The 22,321-nt window shown below is 38.0% G+C and overlaps 1 protein-coding gene across 2 annotated transcripts in view; it reads left to right on the forward strand.

The window, feature by feature from the left end:
- LOC101746983 (monocarboxylate transporter 9) overlaps nucleotides 1-22,321 on the forward strand; it is a 78,903-nt gene that overhangs the window by 35,772 nt on the left and 20,810 nt on the right. The window contains exon 1 of one of the 2 annotated variants that reach the window (XM_021348138.3): nucleotides 3,434-4,650. The exons of the other annotated variant lie outside the window; for it this stretch is intronic. The gene's annotated coding sequence lies outside the window, so the exon portion shown is untranslated. Of the gene's footprint in view, nucleotides 1-3,433; nucleotides 4,651-22,321 lie in introns of those variants that run through there. 2 annotated transcript variants of the gene reach the window in all.

Genomic DNA, 22,321 nt, shown 5'->3' on the forward strand with positions numbered 1-22,321 from the left:
TGTGCAACGAAACTGTCGGTTTACCCTGTCATTGTGAAAGTTGTGTGTGTTGAGTTTCAATAATTATTATTGAAAAGTTTTATTGACTAAACTGAGTTCAATCGACTACGAGTGCTCAGCCATCCCTGACGTGCTCCGACAAATAAATATTTTACTAACAATCACGCCACGTTAACTGGTCCCGTGATAAGTTCGTAAAGAACATGTGTTACAGGTACCAGATATCGGAAATAAATGTATGATTTTTATTCGGCCGTCTGGTGTAGTGGTAAGTGACATGGTCACTACACAAGGGGGTCGCGGGTTCGAATCCCGCCAAGGGAAGATATTTGTATGATAAATATAAAATGTCTTTTCCAGGGTTATGGATGTATATTAAATATATGTATGTGTTTAATAAAAATCTTACATTTATATCCGTTATCTGGTACCTGTAACACAAGTTCTTTACGAACTTATCACGGGACCAGTTAACGTGGCGTGATTGTTAGTAAATATTTATTTATTTATTTTATTATACACATACATATATATAATATACATCCATAACCCTGGAAAAGACATTTATATTTATCATACAAATATCGTCCCTTGGCGGGATTCGAACCCGCGACCCCCTTGTGTAGTGACCATGTCACTTACCACTACAACAGACGGCCGTTTGGCCGTTTTTAATATCGGATATCCACGATTTCAACTTTTCAAATTGCACTTTTCAACATCTAACCGGTTCTCTTGTTCTCTTATAGCGTTTATAAATACGCAACTACGAGTATGTTAGAAGAATTTCTTGATAATCTAATTTGTAAAAGAAAATAGATTGTCACCGCGCGCTTGGGGCCCCAAGAGAAAAAAGAAACTAATAACAAATAGAATTGTTTTTTTGCTAAAAGAAAATCCGGTCGGGTGAGATACTGACGTTGATAAATAGTTTTGATTAAAAATTATATACGGACAAAGTCTTGATGTAACAGAGAATGGTATTAGTTGTGTGTTGTTGCAGTCGTTTCCTTCACAATATCCAGCCACGTGGACTAATTTCAAGATTTAATTTCTCTTGGAACAGCATTTCTCCTAGTGTAAAGTTGCGATACCAAAGCCATTGCTTTTTTTATATTGCTTAGGTTGGTGGACGAGCTCACGGCCCACCTGGTGTTAAGTGGTTACCGGAGTCCATAGATATCTACAGCGTAAATGCCGCCATCCGCCTTGAGTTCTAAGGTCTCAGTATAGTTACAACGGCTGCCCCACCCTTTAAACCGAAATGCATTACTACTGCTTCACGGCAGAAATAGGCAGGTTGATGGTACCTACCCGTGCGGACTCACAAGACGTCCCACCACCAGTAATTACGCAAATTTAAAATTTTCGGGTTTGTTTTTTATTACACTATGTTATTCCTTCACCGTGGTAGTCAACCGTGAAGTACGTATTTCATTAGAAAAATTGGTACTTGCCAGCGGGATTCGAACACCGGTGCATCGCTAGATTATCCATTTCTACCACGAAGAAAACATTCATTTTGAGTTGAAAAGTTGGTAGTTAGAACACTGATGTAATATTCCGAAGGTGGGCAGTATGCACGCATCTCCTTCGGCTTCTAGTGATGCTCTCTATTTGATATAGGACTTTTTGGCGGGAACGCGAGGAGTGAAGTTGTGTGATTTGTTTTATTTTTGTCTATTTAGTGTTTCTTCGGGTTTAAATGTGTAATAATGGTGGTTTATTAACTGTTTAATATCTGTGAAAGTGCAAGAATGTGGGAAAATGAAACAAAGCCGTTCGACGTAACTTCTCGGGATCCTCCAAAAAGTCCATTGAAAAAATCTCAGTAAACGACCACCATTTTACTGAGATTATATTTCATCCCATATCATCTCATCTCATTTCATTTAATTTCATCCCAGTTGATTAATGTCTCAAATTCTTCATTTCACTCCATTTCATCATTTTTCATAAAAATACCCATATCATAATTATCATCTCATCCCATTTCAATTCATTTCATGCCATGCCATGTTTCATATTAAATTAATCAGCTTCATTTCATTTCATAATATCATATTTCATAAAAAAAAATCTATAAAAGACTAGGCTGTATGGTGTGATACCTTTGCCTTTCGATTTCTATACTAATATTATAAAGAGGAAAGATTTGTTTGTTTGTTTGTTTCGAATAGGCTCCGAAACTACTGGACCGATTTGAAAAATTCTTTTTCCATTAGAAGCCGACATTGTCCCTGATGAACATAGGCTAGTTTTTTAATTATTTTTTTTGGTTTCATGTGTGTTTTAATGTTTCCGAAGCGAAGCGAGGGCGGGTCGCTAGTGGAAAAATAAAACTACTACTACTATTTGATATGTATTTTTATTATATTATCGCGGCAGAAGACACACTTCCACTATCTACCCTCTCGCACCCCGCACGTGCCTCTGCACGTGCCGAAATTGTAATCAGTAGAACACACAAGTGCTTAGAATTTTAATTGCGAAAAGAATTAAAGTTAATAATGTTCGAGAATAGATAACGGCTATCGATTAAGTGCTTAACACAACTACACGTATAAAGCGGTAATGAAATAATAATTAATTATACAGTGCAACAATTAAGATATTTATGCCTGGAACCAATTCTGCAATGAGTCGTAAACGTTATCGTTCTATCTCTATTAAAATTATAAAATAGTATTTATTTGTAAAAGTAATTCATTGAATTGCTCATAAATGATCAGCATTAATAGGTTTCACTTAACATCAGGTGGTCTGTAAAAAATTATAAAATAGTATTTATTTGTAAAAGTAATTCGTTGAATTGCTTATAAATGATCAGCATTGATAGGTTTCACTTAACATCACGTGGTTTGTAAGCTCGGTCACTCATTTATGCAACAAAAAAGCAAAAACTATGACACGATTCATCTTCGAACGAGGCTTGCTGAAGAGTTCTTAGCGGTAGATAACTTTTTAACTTAGTAATAAAAATGAAGTGAACTGCGCTCATCTTCATTTGTTGACATTTAAAAGTAGTAACTTTTGTACTCAAGTTCAATAAGGCTTATTTGTCGCCTCAGACGGTCTTATAGTTTTAAATCTCTTTCGGAAATGTTTCCAGACAGCTTTATCAAATCTTGTAGCGTTCTTAATAAAGGATAGTGGAGGTTATTACTGGGAATTTCGCGGGTCGTAACCGCTTGAATATCAATGAATACAAACAGTAGAACATAATTAAACCTTCTGTTACGGCTTAATGTCGCGTTTTTTAATTTCATTACATTGTTTCCGACATTTACAATATTATGTTACAGATGCCGTGATTCACGGACGACGATTCATCGACATTTGAATATTGTTCTAACTACCGTCAATTTTTCTATAAAAAAAAAAGTATCGGGCAGTTTCTTTGACTTATATTTCCATCTTCACGATAAGAGAATCCTAGGTTTTGTATAATGTAAATCTTGTATTTTATTTCTTCTGACTGAGCATAATAGGTCGGTGACCGCGAAAATTATTTCGGATTATAAAATGTTCGAAACTATAGTACTCATTAAAGATAAAACCGCATGATCGCCTGTAATCGGCACTACGTACTACGTATTACTAGCTATTATCACTCAATTTTTTTCTCTCTCTGCTATCAGTATTATTATTATATTTATAATTAGTCGATTCCTGGTCATACGTTCGTCGTTATCTCACATAGTTACATGTATCGGTCGAATGTGTGCCGGCCACTTACGACCGCATCACGTTATCACTTCACTTATGTGTCGTGAACTTGAAGAAGATGTTGTCCGGTCATTACGCTGGGAAATTAATTAATTCAGATTAATTTTCTTTTAAGAATGTTACAACAAGTGCAAACCCGAAAGTGCCCTAAAATGTGTAATTTTAATGGATAACAGTGGCAGTTTGTCGATGTCAAACAATAAAAATACAGTGAAAAAAATATGTGTACGTGTAGTGAAATTAAAATCTCTTGCTTTGTGGATTTCGTTTGAATACAGTGTTTCCCACATCTTTCAATTCTAAGCAATAGTAGATTATATTCGAACATACTACGGAAATAAAAGTGGTTTTAAAATATTAACGCATTATCCAACATTTAAATGCATACATACAAAGATTCTCACATAAATAGTTAACCAGTCCACACAATCAGTTTAAATGAGCTGAGGTCGCTCCAATAGGTAATCTTTTATCCGGTTATTAAACCACAAAAGATCGTTCCGAGGAGTCCTAAGACCATTTGAATGTGGACGCCGTACCGTGACGGTCACAAATAAGGAGTAATCACCCTCAAATTTATTAAATAACCAGTCGAAGTAGTTGCACGTTATCAGTGTGATTTTGGTTAAATTTGATGTTTTGAATTTTATCTAAAAAAAAAAATTGGAAATTTGAAACCAAAACTAGAAAAAAAGACTTCGTTTTTGGATTGTTATGTGCTAAGTGCTTTTGTGTATTGGATTTTTAAACATATTTCTGGAAATTTAAAGTAGTGCGAAAATACTTTTTTGGTGTAATTAGAAACAAAGTGATTTTGACCGGTAACTGCATGATCGGGTAGTGCCCTTGTTTGAAGCTAGAATTGAAAAGAATTGGCACACATTTGAGATCGCGGCGGAAGCCAAGATGCTGCCAAGCAAGGTGCGTACCTTTATATCTGTTTGTTTACTTCCACAGCTGTGTGTTTTCCAACCAATATGCAAAAAAATAAAGAATAGTTTAAAAAAAAACTAAAAAAACACGCCTTATATAAAATTCAACTAATTTAAAAAATAGAAAATAAATTTTAATAAATTTAAATTGAAAATATGTAGTTTAAAAAAATACAATTATTGTAAAAAAAGCGTGGGGTGATTTTTAAGATATTATTGAAATAATAATTCTTCTACTCATATCTGTCAGAAAAATATTTATAACTAATAACACCATGCACCCCACGCTTTTTTTAAAGTGGGTCAAATTCGCGTGTAAAGGAGTCAGTTACAAACATACGTACAAGTGAAGTTAATATAAAGCTTTAAAACAATTTTGTTACGATACTATTGATATAATAAAATCACTATGATAAAATTAAACCAATTGATGACTTTTAATTTGCGTGAGTACTTGAGTTACACTTTCCGGTGTTAATGCCTTTTTATCTTTACACAAACGGGGCCGGGTCAATTGGCTAATTGTATTTTTACTCGTTCGTCGATTATTTTCAGCGCGATATTCTAATTCTATCTACATGATGCTGTATGTCTATAAGTGTATAGACTATTATAAAATTAAACTATAGGGTACTTTGCACTTAGAGGATAATTTTTTATTTTACCATATCCAGTTCATTTGAAGATACTTAACTCCAAACTTTCTAGTTTTTTTTATTTTTTATTGCTTAGATTTGTGGACGAGCTCACAGCCCACCTGGTGTTAAGTGATTACTGGAGCCCATAGACATCTACAACGTAAATGCGCCACACACCTTGAGATATAAGTTCTAATGTCTCAGTATAGTTACAACGGCTGCCCCACCCTTCAAACCGAAACGCATTACTGCTTCACGGCAGAAATAGGCGGGGCGGTGGTACCTACCCGTGCGGACTCACAAGAGGTCCTACCACCAGTAATTTTTCTTTCTATGTAGTAAATTTAGAGACGCGTTTGTTATATTATGTGTTTTGTGGTTTATTTAAACCCAAAAAAATTCAATTTTTTTTTCACGCAACAAACTATTTTTGTCGCTCAGAAACATCTAACAACTTGTCATCGTTTGACGAGCGCTAATGGCACAAAGCAATTTATGACTTCAATTAACAATAATTAGCGGTTCACTCTCATTATTCCTTCCTATTAATTGAACATTCGGGAGTGTTGTACTAATGGTAATTTGACAGTAATGACATATTCATTACTTACTTTCAGATTATACCGAATGTGTGCATGTGTTGTTTTTTCGATCCACAACGTCAATCCGTTACGGTAGACGCATGAATGAAAAACCGTTCGTAAAACGTGCTTATAATTGAATATACAATTTCGAAAAGGGCACATGTCGCAAATTTTGTCAAATACGTTTTTTCATATACATGATAGTTTTGAGGCTTACCTACACCTATTTTATAATAATTTTAGTAATTTTCAATTGCTAATTAACACTAAAATATATCTCAATGGTTAATATTTTAAATTTTACACTGCTTTAGAAAATAATCAGTTTTTTTTTCATTTCCTGAACATTTTACATTTTCATAGATGAGCCCTTACCCATGAATCAGCTCGCTCAGTTTCTCGCCGGATCTTCTCAGCGGGTCGCGATTCCGATCCGGTAGTAGATTCATTCGCGAAGCAGCTACTCTTGAGCTGCTAGGTCTCCTTCGGAGGCGCTCGGGTAGCTGTTAGCAAATCCGACCCCTCCTGGCTGAGCCTTTGCTCGCCCACCTGTCCTGGTGAAACTGGAAAGGCTTCCGGGTCACCAGTAATCCTTCAATCATAAAAAAAAAGATGTGCCCTTTTTGGAAATTGCATATTCAATTTAAAAACCCTTTCGTTTTCATTGACCGTTCACAGTACCGTGGCGTGAGATAACACGCCTTATCTCTCGACCCCGGCTCTATGATTACGTTTTTAACAGAACTTCATTAATGACGCTATACTCCGTTTATCGTTTGAAAAGAACGATAAGCTGTGAAGCAATCTAGTTGAGTTCAATTGTGGTGAATAGGCAGACGAGAGCCGTACTGACTTTATACAGAAATAAAAATTTATTCTAAGTTAAATATCATTATAGTATAACAGCTGAATGTCGAAACATGTTATCTCTATAACCGAAAATAATTCAGCTAGTTTTGTTGTCTTGTTCTATTTTGATTTCATTCAAACAATCTAAGTAAACTATTTCCAATACAAAAATATAATACAGATTAAAATTAAACTTACACCTCTTTTAGGTTTCTCCAAAAATTTTAGGGTATTTTTTTTTCCTACCTATGCTGATAGCCTTGAGAGGCTATATCAGCGTTACCCTAGCGTGTAGGTGAGCTCTCAGGGCTCAAACCGGGAGTATTGCTAACACTGGCCCTAGCAAGAGCAGTGTTTTGCAGAATCTACCACCGGACCGGAAACACGACCCACTGAGAAGATCCGGCGAGAAACTCAGTGGGCTTGGGGTATTTGTGTGTACGGAAAATGTATTAGAGCGTTGTTGTAGCCCCTTTAACAAGTACTTACAACATGAATGTGATCCCGCCGATGATTTTCTGTAATGATTGACTCGCATAGTTACAGTTCTGTAACCAACTTCTTTTTCTTTCACAAAGAGACCCAGTTTTGTTTGAAAGCAGCTTCGACTAATTTTATTCCGAGCGGCTTTTGAATAAGTTATCCAAAGAGGCTTCTTAGGTCGTAACTTCGTAGAGTCGCCGAATTTGGGCCAAACGCCATATCCGTTGTGAAGTACAGCGTGTTGAAATTTCGGATTCGGGTTTTCTTAATATTCTCTTAAAATATGGAAATCTAAACCCGTTTCTGAGCAATTGATACGGTCTTTCTTCCAAGGATCGTAACTGCTCGTGCTTTGTAGTCAGGACACTTTCCAATTTTAGTAGTCTTTGAAGATCTATGGTCTTTCCACTAAATCGTTGGCGAATGGTCACCGTAGCTTATAGACATTAGCAATACCGGGGGCACAGTAAAACAGCCATTGCCCATCAATCAGGAATCTCTTAAACCAAGGATATGTTATAGCACTCCGCAAATACCAGTTTTATCAGTTGTAGTTTTAGTCGTAGTGCCTGTTAATGCCATTCTTTTAGTTATACATGCGTAGAATTCTGTGCTTGGTCACACAGTACACCTTTATAAGGTTAAGAATACAAATATTATACACATTTCCAGTAAACCATGATATAAATACAATTTGTCAATGTTCTCTGTTCTAAGCGTAGTTGGTATCGCGAAACATCTATATCCGATTTCTATTATAAGTGCATAAATTTGTGCCATTCAGTCTGAATCAGGAACAAATATATTTTATTATATAGAAGGAAAATATAATATCAAAGCCATTTTACTGTACTACGTTTGCCGTGTATTGTTTATTCAGTTAATATAAGCATAAAACAAACAAACACTCATATGTAATTAAGATTAGATCCGTTAATTTGCGTAATTCTTGCGTGTTGTGAGTCCGCACGGGCTGCTGTAGGCCAATGTTCAAGTTGCAAGTTTCTTGCCGGATCTTCTCAGAATACACCGGACGTCTAATCAGACGACTAAATTTTCTTCTTCACTTTATCTCTCGGTTTATATCATTAGTAGTCGTTTTTATGCATTTACAATTATCTTTAAAATTGAACAGTGGAAGCGACCTCTGGCTATTGGCTCTGGCTAGCTAGTGATCTGGCTAATGAATCACTCAAAAAAATATGATCGATCGTAATCTCAAACGGGTAAATCTAGCAATTTTCACGAATGGCTCATAAATCAAGCCGTAAGTGGATAAATGACAGTCACGTGGTTAACACACGTCCTAGTATGTGCCACATAAGTGGATAATGGACGCTGAAACAATCAATGCGGACGGACGAAGCGCCGGCGTTTGCGGGGAATAATCGACAATTCTATACAAAAAATACTAAAAACGAATACATTTTTATGAAAACGAATTTAATGTCGCGATATTCGTCGTTTTTTCCCCCCTACCTATTCGCTGGTAGCCTAAGAGGCTATTCAAGTTACGCACGGACGGGTAGGTGAGTTCACGGGCTTAACCTGAGAGAATTTGCTAACACTAGCCTTAACAAGAGCATAGCTTCGCGGAATCTGGGAAGATCTATAGAAGATCCGGCAAGAAACTCAGTGGGCTGTGTCTATGGGTTAGTTTACTCGTCGAACACTTCGTCGAAGTCGACGAGTTCGACGAGGACGTTGACCGGTGCTTGAGAGTCCTAAAAGCACCGAGAGTGAATCCGGGGAATCCGAAAAGACATTATTCGTCGTGTTATGTCGTTGTAATCCGAAAAATACCTTTGGAATTAGCGCAGTTCTTAGTATTTTCCGTGTGCCGTTTCTGAACGTTCCAATAAATATTCGAATACAATGTGTTTGGAAGAGAAAAAATGTACAATTACAGTGAACCGACACTGCTTGCCTGTCACTAGTGGATTTAGGATCGCGTCTCCGTTCCTAGAGCTATTTCCGTAGTGCCATGTGTACTGCGACCACATTACGGTGTGTTGCCAAAAAGAGTTTATTAATAATATCTGACGTAAAAGTAACATTCAATTTTTAAAGTCCGAACATCATTCGATAATGACATCGCCCTTGGTCTATTTGACGTGCAACTACCGTCCAATCCAAGGTCATCAAACCAGAGTGCGTGTTGACCACTACAAGATGTTCTTTGAGAAACGCAGTATCAAAATTTGAAATGCTCAAAAATGGGCTAACAAGTAAATAGTTTACCTAGTCTTACCGTTGTCTATGGATCTATGACTAGTAATGTCAGGGCTGCCCACTGTAAATTGTACATCGTAAACAACAACATTACGAACGGATCTTGGCCGTACTCTGTATATATTATTCTTATCACGAAGTAGCTAGGCTGTAATTTACTTCAAATTTAGTAATAGTTTCTATGTATATTTATTTACCGTTATTACAAAATAAAAATGCAAATGTATGGCAACACAACTATCCTACTGCTAAAACTAAAACGAGTGCTTCCTTCTTAGCAGAAATAGGTTGAAATAGTGGTTCCCGTGAGGACTCATTACGTACTACCAGTAGTAAATCCCGGTTAGCGATCGAAATACGCTGGTATAAGGCTGCGCATACTCGGGTGAATCCAATACTGAACTTTTATGTTACCCCCGGGAAGTAATGGGATAATGCTATTCCACGCCGACTCCACGCTACCATTTTTGAAGAAACTACACACGTACATATGAAACGAAAACATTAATATGTAATTTAGACTTGGAATATATCCAATGGCTAGCCGTTCCAATTCATTATTAAAACTTATAAATAGTAACGTCCAATAGTTTTCTCATTGAAAAATACTGTTTCGAGATCGGAGTAAATTTTTAACTTCTGTAATAGGGGGGGGTTTCTGTCGCAAAAAGCCTCCCGTTTTTGTGCAAAAAGAGAAGCCGCAGTTCTGTCACTTTGACTTCTTCTTCTCAGTCGTTTGCGCTCTTGACCGAGTGGTCGTGGTCATCAGTTCGGGTGGTGGTGCGCTCCAGAAGACGTTGCCATTTCTCGCATACCGCGGCCTTTCTTGTGCACTCGTTGGCGGGAATGTTTAGAGCTGCCTTTATTTGGTCGATCCTTCGTATCGGTGATATGTTGCGCGGTATTATACCCTCAATAATGCCCTGCACCACAAGGCGCTCCACTGATCCGTCACCTCGTCTCGTCTTATTTATTTATTACAAGGAGAACTAACGGCCAACTAACATAGTATAATATATAACAAATAATAGAAACAAAAAGCTAAATATTAAAGATCCTCACCAATATACACAAATTAAGACACTAGAGAAACAAAACAGAGAAACAAAGAAATAAAAAACAATCAGCAAGCAAGAAACAGCGGAAGCAAAGGAGGAATATACCAGACTAATTTAAATGTACACTTATATATAAATGTCACAAATTAATAAAAATCAGTTGTGCTACACATCATCGGCACATGGCTTTGCACCATTTGTCCCGTCATCACCCAGGAAAAATCGGGCACTAAGCTGACGTCTGAAGACAGCGAGAATGCGACCCTGAACAATGGAGGATAGACTTCATTAGCTCATAGATAGCTCACTGTAAATGTGTGTAATATCGCATGGGTTTCTGTCTCCGTCTGTACAGTTTCTCCCACAGAGTCATTCTAGTTTGAAAGGTGCTTGTTATTCGGATGTAATTTAAGCCAAAAACCCATGATTCAAAGCGAGCCTTCGCATCGATGTGATCAAGATGATCCGTCCCATCTACGCCATTAAAATAGAAAGGACATATTAAACATTTTGAAATATATATTTACGAGGGTAGAGTAATAAAATTGATATCTTCGCCGTAAAATATTTATAGGCTAGTTTAAAGCAAGATTTGCGGATTTAATGAAAACTTCGTGAATACTTATGCGTTTATCTACTCTCGTATATTTATTGTATGAATACCAATAATAACGTATCGAGGTCTCAGAAAAACAAAAAAAATATTGAGCTCACGTGAACACACTTCACATCACATGTTCGTACATATGGAGGTTCTTAGACTACTGACAATGTTTATTTGTGTCCAGTCGCTAACCTGTGACCTCATGATGTTTCCGCTGAAAATTTACAGTTTACAAAGCTCCTTAATGACTTTAGAAAACGAAGTGGTACATTGCAAATAACATACGGCAGATCTTCATCTAAAAAGCCACGTAAATAACATGCCTTCATACATATTTCAAGGAAGCACTCCGGAAAGTGGTCTTATCTTAAAAGTTTCATGTTAAATCTAGTTAAGAGTAGGGTCACCTTTAAAAATTTTTGCCGTTCCGAGAATCAGGATCTTATTTAAACGTTAAAAAATAAAGTGTAAGTAACAAACACTCTTTTCTTTTCTTGTTATATCTTTTCGTGACTATGACTTATTTTGTACGAAAATGCTGGATTTTCAATTACGTACCAGTACGCGGGGCTGGATGGAGTTTAACCGATTAAATCATTCTGCCACTGAACAACCCCCGCTCGAGCCAATAAGACAATATAACCAAGGCGAGTAGTGGTAAAGTATTCGACGAAGGGTTCGACGAGCGAATTAACCCACAGACATAGCCCACTGAGTTTCTAGCCGGATCTTCTCAGTGGGTCGCGTTTCCGATCCGGTGGTAGATTCTGCGAAGCACTACTCTTGCTAGGACCAGTGTTAGCAACACTCCGGTTTGAACCCCGTGTGCTCACTTACGCGTCAAGGAGAAGCTGATATAGCCTCTCAAGTCTATCAGCATAGGTAGGGAGAAAAAACAGATTTGATTTGTCCCGAAATCTATTTCTGCCGCAATTACGTAAGATCGAACACATCAATGCTTCGATGCAGTAAGCCCATAAAAATCAGGGATCACAATGCAGCTATTGCGAAAAATTTCATGAATTCGATTTTTATGGTTTTCAAATGATGCGCCAATGATGTGCAGTGATTTATAAGATCGTTTTAACATATTTCGCGATTCCTTATCTATTATGCGGCCGCTGGAGAATGCGTTTTTGGCGGATCTAGATGAGACAGTAGATGTAGCTTGAAAGCGGCATTGCGTTTGTGATGAAAAATTAATCATTATCAACTTGCTTCTCTAAAAGTATTGTTATAAATCAATGCAGTTACGAAATTGGATATCGATTATTTCAACTACCTATTAAATTAAACATTTTTTAGTAATCGGCTCTAAGACACGAGTAGGCACTTAAGGACAAATCATTTGCAGATTAGTGGTAGAACGGCTTGTTACTGGTGGTAGGACGTTAGGGCGAAGCTGATATAGGTTCTCAGGGCTATCAGCATAGGTAGGAAAAAAAAGTAAAGTATTTTAGAGAACCTTTCTCCTTCCGCGTTGACAACCAGCGGGTCTTTCAGTCGGTGGGTTATCCAATGCCGGCCAGATGGCGCCATCAACTCTTATTCCTGGGATCCGTGCTGAGTCAGAACTGTGGAGTACTGCAGAGTGCGGTCATTTAACCCTATTGCTCTTTTGCGAACCGCTAAATGATTGAATACACAAACATATATAAGGTTTGTTGTAAACTAAAATTGATCTTGTAAAAAATAAGACAATTTTCGGATTTCCGAATAGCAATACTGTCGGTGGTAGCAATGGCAGCTTTTTTCCTACCTATGCTGATGGTCTAGAGAGACTATATCAGCGTCAACGGGCTAGTTGGTGAGCTCACGGGGCACAAACCTGACGTTGTTGCTAACACGAACCCTGGCAAGAGCCGTGCTTCGCAGAATCTACCACGGGATCGGAAACGCGACCCACTGAGAAGATCCGGCGAGAAACTCAGTGGGCTTGGGGTATTTGTGTGTACGGAAAATGTATTAGAGCGTTGTTGTAGCCCCTTTAACAAGTACTTACAACATGAATGTGATCCCGCCGATGATTTTCTGTAATGATTGACTCGCATAGTTACAGTTCTGTAACCAACTTCTTTTTCTTTCACAAAGAGACCCAGTTTTGTTTGAAAGCAGCTTCGACTAATTTTATTCCGAGCGGCTTTTGAATAAGTTATCCAAAGAGGCTTCTTAGGTCGTAACTTCGTAGAGTCGCCGAATTTGGGCCAAACGCCATATCCGTTGTGAAGTACAGCGTGTTGAAATTTCGGATTCGGGTTTTCTTAATATTCTCTTAAAATATGGAAATCTAAACCCGTTTCTGAGCAATTGATACGGTCTTTCTTCCAAGGATCGTAACTGCTCGTGCTTTGTAGTCAGGACACTTTCCAATTTTAGTAGTCTTTGAAGATCTATGGTCTTTCCACTAAATCGTTGGCGAATGGTCACCGTAGCTTATAGACATTAGCAATACCGGGGGCACAGTAAAACAGCCATTGCCCATCAATCAGGAATCTCTTAAACCAAGGATATGTTATAGCACTCCGCAAATACCAGTTTTATCAGTTGTAGTTTTAGTCGTAGTGCCTGTTAATGCCATTCTTTTAGTTATACATGCGTAGAATTCTGTGCTTGGTCACACAGTACACCTTTATAAGGTTAAGAATACAAATATTATACACATTTCCAGTAAACCATGATATAAATACAATTTGTCAATGTTCTCTGTTCTAAGCGTAGTTGGTATCGCGAAACATCTATATCCGATTTCTATTATAAGTGCATAAATTTGTGCCATTCAGTCTGAATCAGGAACAAATATATTTTATTATATAGAAGGAAAATATAATATCAAAGCCATTTTACTGTACTACGTTTGCCGTGTATTGTTTATTCAGTTAATATAAGCATAAAACAAACAAACACTCATATGTAATTAAGATTAGATCCGTTAATTTGCGTAATTCTTGCGTGTTGTGAGTCCGCACGGGCTGCTGTAGGCCAATGTTCAAGTTGCAAGTTTCTTGCCGGATCTTCTCAGAATACACCGGACGTCTAATCAGACGACTAAATTTTCTTCTTCACTTTATCTCTCGGTTTATATCATTAGTAGTCGTTTTTATGCATTTACAATTATCTTTAAAATTGAACAGTGGAAGCGACCTCTGGCTATTGGCTCTGGCTAGCTAGTGATCTGGCTAATGAATCACTCAAAAAAATATGATCGATCGTAATCTCAAACGGGTAAATCTAGCAATTTTCACGAATGGCTCATAAATCAAGCCGTAAGTGGATAAATGACAGTCACGTGGTTAACACACGTCCTAGTATGTGCCACATAAGTGGATAATGGACGCTGAAACAATCAATGCGGACGGACGAAGCGCCGGCGTTTGCGGGGAATAATCGACAATTCTATACAAAAAATACTAAAAACGAATACATTTTTATGAAAACGAATTTAATGTCGCGATATTCGTCGTTTTTTCCCCCCTACCTATTCGCTGGTAGCCTAAGAGGCTATTCAAGTTACGCACGGACGGGTAGGTGAGTTCACGGGCTTAACCTGAGAGAATTTGCTAACACTAGCCTTAACAAGAGCATAGCTTCGCGGAATCTGGGAAGATCTATAGAAGATCCGGCAAGAAACTCAGTGGGCTGTGTCTATGGGTTAGTTTACTCGTCGAACACTTCGTCGAAGTCGACGAGTTCGACGAGGACGTTGACCGGTGCTTGAGAGTCCTAAAAGCACCGAGAGTGAATCCGGGGAATCCGAAAAGACATTATTCGTCGTGTTATGTCGTTGTAATCCGAAAAATACCTTTGGAATTAGCGCAGTTCTTAGTATTTTCCGTGTGCCGTTTCTGAACGTTCCAATAAATATTCGAATACAATGTGTTTGGAAGAGAAAAAATGTACAATTACAGTGAACCGACACTGCTTGCCTGTCACTAGTGGATTTAGGATCGCGTCTCCGTTCCTAGAGCTATTTCCGTAGTGCCATGTGTACTGCGACCACATTACGGTGTGTTGCCAAAAAGAGTTTATTAATAATATCTGACGTAAAAGTAACATTCAATTTTTAAAGTCCGAACATCATTCGATAATGACATCGCCCTTGGTCTATTTGACGTGCAACTACCGTCCAATCCAAGGTCATCAAACCAGAGTGCGTGTTGACCACTACAAGATGTTCTTTGAGAAACGCAGTATCAAAATTTGAAATGCTCAAAAATGGGCTAACAAGTAAATAGTTTACCTAGTCTTACCGTTGTCTATGGATCTATGACTAGTAATGTCAGGGCTGCCCACTGTAAATTGTACATCGTAAACAACAACATTACGAACGGATCTTGGCCGTACTCTGTATATATTATTCTTATCACGAAGTAGCTAGGCTGTAATTTACTTCAAATTTAGTAATAGTTTCTATGTATATTTATTTACCGTTATTACAAAATAAAAATGCAAATGTATGGCAACACAACTATCCTACTGCTAAAACTAAAACGAGTGCTTCCTTCTTAGCAGAAATAGGTTGAAATAGTGGTTCCCGTGAGGACTCATTACGTACTACCAGTAGTAAATCCCGGTTAGCGATCGAAATACGCTGGTATAAGGCTGCGCATACTCGGGTGAATCCAATACTGAACTTTTATGTTACCCCCGGGAAGTAATGGGATAATGCTATTCCACGCCGACTCCACGCTACCATTTTTGAAGAAACTACACACGTACATATGAAACGAAAACATTAATATGTAATTTAGACTTGGAATATATCCAATGGCTAGCCGTTCCAATTCATTATTAAAACTTATAAATAGTAACGTCCAATAGTTTTCTCATTGAAAAATACTGTTTCGAGATCGGAGTAAATTTTTAACTTCTGTAATAGGGGGGGGTTTCTGTCGCAAAAAGCCTCCCGTTTTTGTGCAAAAAGAGAAGCCGCAGTTCTGTCACTTTGACTTCTTCTTCTCAGTCGTTTGCGCTCTTGACCGAGTGGTCGTGGTCATCAGTTCGGGTGGTGGTGCGCTCCAGAAGACGTTGCCATTTCTCGCATACCGCGGCCTTTCTTGTGCACTCGTTGGCGGGAATGTTTAGAGCTGCCTTTATTTGGTCGATCCTTCGTATCGGTGATATGTTGCGCGGTATTATACCCTCAATAATGCCCTGCACCACAAGGCGCTCCACTGATCCGTCACCTCGTCTCGTCTTATTTATTTATTACAAGGAGAACTAACGGCCAACTAACATAGTATAATATATAACAAATAATAGAAACAAAAAGCTAAATATTAAAGATCCTCACCAATATACACAAATTAAGACACTAGAGAAACAAAACAGAGAAACAAAGAAATAAAAAACAATCAGCAAGCAAGAAACAGCGGAAGCAAAGGAGGAATATACCAGACTAATTTAAATGTACACTTATATATAAATGTCACAAATTAATAAAAATCAGTTGTGCTACACATCATCGGCACATGGCTTTGCACCATTTGTCCCGTCATCACCCAGGAAAAATCGGGCACTAAGCTGACGTCTGAAGACAGCGAGAATGCGACCCTGAACAATGGAGGATAGACTTCATTAGCTCATAGATAGCTCACTGTAAATGTGTGTAATATCGCATGGGTTTCTGTCTCCGTCTGTACAGTTTCTCCCACAGAGTCATTCTAGTTTGAAAGGTGCTTGTTATTCGGATGTAATTTAAGCCAAAAACCCTTGATTCAAAGCGAGCCTTCGCATCGATGTGATCAAGATGATCCGTCCCATCTACGCCATTAAAATAGAAAGGACATATTAAACATTTTGAAATATATATTTACGAGGGTAGAGTAATAAAATTGATATCTTCGCCGTAAAATATTTATAGGCTAGTTTAAAGCAAGATTTGCGGATTTAATGAAAACTTCGTGAATACTTATGCGTTTATCTACTCTCGTATATTTATTGTATGAATACCAATAATAACGTATCGAGGTCTCAGAAAAACAAAAAAAATATTGAGCTCACGTGAACACACTTCACATCACATGTTCGTACATATGGAGGTTCTTAGACTACTGACAATGTTTATTTGTGTCCAGTCGCTAACCTGTGACCTCATGATGTTTCCGCTGAAAATTTACAGTTTACAAAGCTCCTTAATGACTTTAGAAAACGAAGTGGTACATTGCAAATAACATACGGCAGATCTTCATCTAAAAAGCCACGTAAATAACATGCCTTCATACATATTTCAAGGAAGCACTCCGGAAAGTGGTCTTATCTTAAAAGTTTCATGTTAAATCTAGTTAAGAGTAGGGTCACCTTTAAAAATTTTTGCCGTTCCGAGAATCAGGATCTTATTTAAACGTTAAAAAATAAAGTGTAAGTAACAAACACTCTTTTCTTTTCTTGTTATATCTTTTCGTGACTATGACTTATTTTGTACGAAAATGCTGGATTTTCAATTACGTACCAGTACGCGGGGCTGGATGGAGTTTAACCGATTAAATCATTCTGCCACTGAACAACCCCCGCTCGAGCCAATAAGACAACATAACCAAGGCGAGTAGTGGTAAAGTATTCGACGAAGGGTTCGACGAGCGAATTAACCCACAGACATAGCCCACTGAGTTTCTAGCCGGATCTTCTCAGTGGGTCGCGTTTCCGATCCGGTGGTAGATTCTGCGAAGCACTACTCTTGCTAGGACCAGTGTTAGCAACACTCCGGTTTGAACCCCGTGTGCTCACTTACGCGTCAAGGAGAAGCTGATATAGCCTCTCAAGTCTATCAGCATAGGTAGGGAGAAAAAACAGATTTGATTTGTCCCGAAATCTATTTCTGCCGCAATTACGTAAGATCGAACACATCAATGCTTCGATGCAGTAAGCCCATAAAAATCAGGGATCACAATGCAGCTATTGCGAAAAATTTCATGAATTCGATTTTTATGGTTTTCAAATGATGCGCCAATGATGTGCAGTGATTTATAAGATCGTTTTAACATATTTCGCGATTCCTTATCTATTATGCGGCCGCTGGAGAATGCGTTTTTGGCGGATCTAGATGAGACAGTAGATGTAGCTTGAAAGCGGCATTGCGTTTGTGATGAAAAATTAATCATTATCAACTTGCTTCTCTAAAAGTATTGTTATAAATCAATGCAGTTACGAAATTGGATATCGATTATTTCAACTACCTATTAAATTAAACATTTTTTAGTAATCGGCTCTAAGACACGAGTAGGCACTTAAGGACAAATCATTTGCAGATTAGTGGTAGAACGGCTTGTTACTGGTGGTAGGACGTTAGGGCGAAGCTGATATAGGTTCTCAGGGCTATCAGCATAGGTAGGAAAAAAAAGTAAAGTATTTTAGAGAACCTTTCTCCTTCCGCGTTGACAACCAGCGGGTCTTTCAGTCGGTGGGTTATCCAATGCCGGCCAGATGGCGCCATCAACTCTTATTCCTGGGATCCGTGCTGAGTCAGAACTGTGGAGTACTGCAGAGTGCGGTCATTTAACCCTATTGCTCTTTTGCGAACCGCTAAATGATTGAATACACAAACATATATAAGGTTTGTTGTAAACTAAAATTGATCTTGTAAAAAATAAGACAATTTTCGGATTTCCGAATAGCAATACTGTCGGTGGTAGCAATGGCAGCTTTTTTCCTACCTATGCTGATGGTCTAGAGAGACTATATCAGCGTCAACGGGCTAGTTGGTGAGCTCACGGGGCACAAACCTGACGTTGTTGCTAACACGAACCCTGGCAAGAGCCGTGCTTCGCAGAATCTACCACGGGATCGGAAACGCGACCCACTGAGAAGATCCGGCGAGAAACTCAGTGGGCTGTGTCTGTGGGTTAATTTTCTCGCCGAGCCCTTCGTCGCGAGCAACGGGTTCGACGAGAACGATGACCGGTGCTTGGGGTACCTAAAAGCACCATTAGTAGATCGGAAGGATCCAGGATGACGTGTTTTGGGCCAATGGCAATAGTGGGGGACGAGACACAATAAAAAAGGCGGTAGTCTGAAAAAAAAAACGGCAGAAAAAGCGGTGTATTCGCTAGTGAGCACATATCTAAAGATTGTACAAGTGGAGTTACAAATAAAGAAATACAGAATCAAGTGAACTATTGCAATCTGTGTATTTATTTCCTGGCTGTTGGGAGTTAAGTCTACACATACTGGGTTATATTTTTAAAATCTAATTGGGTGCTTCAATTGAGACTTCAATTTGATTGTTGTCCCTATCTGACAAATAAAAATAATGTCACATGTAACCACATTCACAGTTACAACAAAACGTTTGTTACTCTAGTCGAAAACACGTAGTTGGGACTTAAAAAAATAATTCAGTAGCAGAGATGGGCGTTTTAAAATATTTACCCGTGGCTTGACCTCAGAGCGGTCCATTAAGCACTTTACGAAGTTTCTTATTATAAGTTCAGAGAATTCTTAAAGTCTGGCTCGCAGCCACGCTCCTAGTGGTTATACTGCCGAATATAAAATAGTATGGATAGATTCTTTAGAATAGAGACTTTAGCACTAAAATTCTAAATTTGTAAGGCAAAACATTTAGGTACTATCATCATCTTCTTCTCTGTTTATCAATCGATTTTGTTTCATTTTATGATCAGGATGTATTGATGAGCTAGTGTTGTTAACAGAAAATGAAGCAGTCAATTGTTATTCTTCAAAATTTCAGTTACAAAACAATGCGAAAATCTACTAATCTCCATAACACGAATCTAAACCTTCGGCAGCAGATAATATGATCTTTTTTCGATTATTCGATAAACCTTAGTACTTATAAAAATGGAACAGATCCCTAAAATACGAACGAAGACAGAATAAACGTTTTGCATAAGTGAGATTTGACTGTTTGCATAGTACAACATCAAAAACTGTAGCTGCATATGTAGTTTTAACTAATTCGCTTATGCGAACCAAAAAATTTCAAACACAGATGCTCGATAAGTCTGACTAATAGTCATCTAATAGTAGTGCGTTGAACTCGATGACACGTTGCCTCTGTAGACGAGAAACTTTATAGAACGTATTTAATTGTTTATGTTATTGTAGCAATACGAAAATATAAAATATACGCTGTGATGAACTCGAATCGGGATTTTAAGAGTTGTAAATTATCCTACTCACCTCAAATATTGTGATAGTGATATGAGTCTAATCCCGGCTTATAAATATTTATAATACATTGCTGCTCCTAGTGTTAGAGCTGAAGGCGTCTAATGCAAAGGTTATTGGATCTGATGGATCCGTAAGGACGTGATAGTACAACATCAAAAACGGTAGCTGCATAGTTTTAACTAATTCGCTTATGTGATCGTAAAAATTTCGAACACAGATGCTCGATAAGTCTGACTAATCTCAGTGCGTTGAACTCGATGACACGTTGCCTCTGTAGACGAGAAACTTTATAGAACGTATTTAATTGTTTATGTTATTGTAGTAATACGAAAATATAAAATATACGCTGTAATGAACTCGAATCGGGATTTTAAGAGTTGTAAATTATCCTACTCACCTCAAATATTGTGATAGTGATATGAGTCTAATCCCGGCTTATAAATATTTATAATACATTGCTGTTTGATGACGTGGTGATTGCAGACGTACTAAATGAAAAGTTAATTTTAACATGCATATCTGAGCTAACAATCTTTTCATCTCTCTCTTTTAGTCCTTAATCAATTACCCAGCCTAAGTATTGGAAAAACTAGATGAGCTCACAGTTCTCCTGATTTAAAGTCATTCACGCTACCCTAATCGTTTGATCTCGAAATATGAAGTCGAAGAAGATGTTAAAACCTGAAGCAAGATGATTGCAGTTTTTTAAGTATCTAAGCTAACTTAATCTTTTCATCTCTCTCTTTTAGTCCTTAATCAATTAATTACACAGCCAAGTATTGAAAAAAACTAAACGAGGTCACAGTTCGCCTGATTTAAAATAGTTCTCGCTACCCTAAAGGTTCGATTTCGAAATGTGAGGTCGAACAAGATGCTAAAACATGAAGCATGATGAGTGCAGTTAACTAGTTAGCCCATAAAAGGCTAAGTGGTTAAGTAAGTTGGACCGACGACCTATTGAGGTTCGTGGGAATCCACTGGATGCAAGCAGCGCAGGACTGATCTTTGTGGCCAGGCTGGGGGAAAGCCTATATTCAGCAGTGGATGTCTGTTGGCTGATAGGCTGGTAGGACTGATAGAGCTGAAAAAGTAATTACCTCAAGTCTGAGGTCAAGACTCAAGATCTGAGGTGTAAGTTACAATTAAATAGAATAAAAACTGTTCTACCCTTCAAATCAGAACGCGTGGCCGCTTCACAAAGGTCTGACCATCTATAACAATACTGACAAACGAGATAATGCTTACTGTATAATTCAGGACACTTCGCAACTAACAATGAACTCCAACACAACGTAAAGTAAATACGTGGGGGCAGCTTTTGTCCCTTTTAATATTAAATGAACATCGGAGAAGGGAGCTCCCGTAAAATACAATGTTTCGTAATGTTCACGTGGTGTAGCGACGCGAACCGTGACCAAAACTTTAAATGCTGGGTTCGGGACTGGTTAAATAACGGATATTCATGTTTTCTAAACGAACATGTTTTTTTACTGTATATATAGGTGGACGAGCCGAGCCCATAGACATCTACAACGTAAATGCCGCCAACCCACCTTGAGTCATGAGTTCTAAAGTCTCAGTTTTTACAGTACAACGGCTGCACCACCTTTCAAACCGAAACGCATTACTGCTTCACGGCAGAAATAGGCAGCCTCATGGTACGACTTGTGCGGACTCACAATACGCCCTACCACCAGTAAAAAGTGTGTTTAAGTTCACTCCGTCCCTTTAACTTAATCCATAGAATTAGAACTACCCTACAACGATGCTAAAATAAATTTTAGAATAGAGAAAAATATTGTTATACCTGTGAGTCCGGTAGACGTATTCCTTCCTGTTCGAGAAACTGAAATCTGAATACAACGCCACCTACCGGGTCCAATTGTAAATGGAAATTTTCCAGGGCCTTATTCAAACAAAAAAAAACCCAAAATCGGCCAAATGAAAGCGGTCTTGTTTGGCCCAATACAGCGACTTATCATAACATCAAGTTATATATTAATATAACCATGCTGGTTTTTTTGTTGGCAAAATCCATGGCAACACCACTATAACACCATGCCTTATTTCATGTAATTAATCAATA

The sequence above is a fragment of the Bombyx mori genome, chromosome 17 (assembly GCF_030269925.1).
Source record: "Bombyx mori chromosome 17, ASM3026992v2".
Lineage (NCBI taxonomy): Eukaryota > Metazoa > Arthropoda > Insecta > Lepidoptera > Bombycidae > Bombyx > Bombyx mori.